Consider the following 2500-nt stretch of genomic DNA (forward strand, 5'->3'; position numbering starts at 1 on the left):
TTTGGTATCCAACACGAGTTTTCTCTTCAACTCTAAACATTTGCTGCCTATTTTTAAGCAACAAGGTAAGTGTAAGGAGGAGCTTTATTTCTTGGTGAGAGGGTAAATGCAGCTGTTTAACTTTACTTGAGGAGAAAAGTTTACTAAAGAGAAACTTCGTGGCGTTAATTGTATGTATTTCCAGACGCGAGTGATTTAAAGGTGGGGAGAAGAACAAGAGGATACTTTGTGACGCTCATCAAATCGGCGGCCATCTTATTACATGCACTTTTGGACATATCTGAGAGAACTACGTAATTGGCTCGCAAACAAAGCCGAAAACAAAAGACTCAACAACAACGTCTTAGGGTTTAAGAAAAAAAAAAAAAAAAAAATCAACAACAACAACAATGGCAGTAGCTGCTAAAATAGCCAGCTTTCAAACGCTGCTACGCGAACCTTGAAGTCTTTACCCTTTATGCGCGGTTTTTGAACACTCCAAAACCGTGTTTTGTTAATTTAATTTAAATGCGTGAACCGCTAACTTTTTGCTTACTTAGGCGCAAACCGACACCACCCGATAGGAATTTCATAATCTTTTGCAGGCGTTCCTCGACTGTAGTAGAGTTTGTCTCCTCGGGCAGCATGACACTCAGTGCAGAAGCATCTGTCGAACTTTGGGTCAAAGAAGACATCTGAAAAGAAATGTTTCATAACACAAAGCGAATTCTACTTTTGACACTTCTTCTAGCGAGCTGCGATATTTTCAGCAAGCCCCCTTAAAAGGGATTTATTTTCTTTACAGGGACCTTTCACTCTACCCAAAGTTAGCGACAAACTTTAACCCGGAGCAGTAGCTCATCAAGGGCAGCCTCTATCTTCAATACTTGGACAATTCTTAAAATAAATACTAGTTTCTGGGGCTCACGGATTTAACGTTAAATCCGTGAGCCCCAAAAATACAATTCTCAGCGTCATGCAGGATTTTAGTCATACTGATCCTACATGTACTGTTGTGTAGGTGTTTTTCGCTGTTCACACCCTTGCTGGAACGTGATTTGAACTTTGTAAATAAGGTATAAAATAAGTTCCTTTTAACCATCTTGTCGAAACTCCCTGATGAAGTCTACGTAATCAGAGGAAACGGTTGGAGAAATAAAGGCAAGTTGACAAGATCTGTTGCTGTGTGCTGCTCACTAGTATTTATTTAAAAAATTAAAAAGTTACAAAGAATGTTTAAAGAATTAGAAAATTGTTTATTTATTTATTTATTTTAATTAAAAAAAGAGAGACTAACTTAAGCCCAGAGCAGGAGATCATGAAGGAGAACCTTTATCTCCAATACTTCGCCAAGGAGTCAACGCTTTCCCGACTGGTAGATTTATTTAATATAGAACGTATCTCTTGAGAGATTAAGCACGCCCACTGTTGTAAAAACCAATCAAAACAGAGCTATCCCAGCGTCAAGGGAAATATGATACGTTTAGCGGGAAAAACCTGTTCCTTAAAAAAAATGATAGGGAAAGGATTGACTCAAGGAATTACTGGAGATAGAGGGTCCCCTTGATAAACTCCTGCCCGGAGAAAATGGTTGCCCTATAGAAAACCAACGTTCATGTGGTTTGAAGTTATATGTTGTTCGAGTGCAGCTTTCCTTTAAAAATTAAATTATTGGAAAAGGTAATGCCTACAGTAGTTCATTATGATATAAAGAAAATCCGCTAACTCCCGCTTAGAACCAATCATATTGCAGGATATTTACGGAATTGCGCGCGTTCAAGTTCCAAGAAAAATGAGTAAATTAACTTTCATTTTCCTAATTAGCTCCGACAAGCTAATAAAAAAAGCAATAAATGAAATTTGCTTGGGGGAAAGAAAACTCATTTCTTGGGAGGATCCAGGACCTAGTCTAGAGGGGAGGGGAGGGGGGGGGACCTGCAGGAGAGTTTTCAATGGAAAGCATTGGAATATTATTGTAATTTTCAGCGTTTCCAGAGGTAATTCTATGTTAATGTCTCCGAAATTCTCGTTTTTTTTATTTTTTTGCTTTCCCAAAGATGGCCTATGCTTGCGTAAGCGATGTTTGTCCAATAAACATTTTTGTAGTCTCAGGAACCGCGCGTGTTTAAACTTTGTTCATTTCAGTTAAGGGAGCTCGACGAAAACAGTCAGACCATCGATAAATTTGCCCCAGGATTTGCGAAAAATGACTGAAGAAACTCTACCTGATAGCTGGAGAGATGATTTGAATCTGCGACATTTCTCTTGATAATCGCAACTTGTTCGCTGCTGCGCTCTTGACACACCTGTAAGGATAAAGTGCATAAGTTTAATTACTTCGAATATTTATCACGACAGCTGAAGGAGGCAAAAGTTCTTGGCTACTGAAACGTTGGCAGTGAAAACTCTACCTTTATCTTCACTGGGGCGTTTGGCACGAATCTGGCCTCGTTTCAATGTGATTATGGTTTAAGCGCTATCGCGCGCTGGTATCGTTTATTCTAAGTCCTCAGGGATTTAA

The 2500-nt window shown here is 39.1% G+C and overlaps 1 long non-coding RNA gene across 1 annotated transcript in view; it reads right to left on the reverse strand.

Annotated features, from left to right (window-relative positions):
- Positions 1–575: 575 nt before the first annotated feature.
- The window catches only part of LOC138022153 (uncharacterized), a 12100-nt gene continuing 10175 nt past the window's right edge, over positions 576–2500 (reverse strand). The window contains exons 4-5 of the long non-coding RNA XR_011126527.1: positions 2205–2285; positions 576–674 (exon numbers count right to left, since the gene is read on the reverse strand). This is a non-coding gene — a long non-coding RNA (uncharacterized lncRNA). The remainder of the gene's footprint in view (positions 675–2204; positions 2286–2500) is intronic.

The sequence above is a fragment of the Montipora capricornis genome, chromosome 10 (assembly GCF_036669925.1).
Source record: "Montipora capricornis isolate CH-2021 chromosome 10, ASM3666992v2, whole genome shotgun sequence".
NCBI classification, from domain to species: Eukaryota; Metazoa; Cnidaria; class Anthozoa; order Scleractinia; family Acroporidae; genus Montipora; species Montipora capricornis.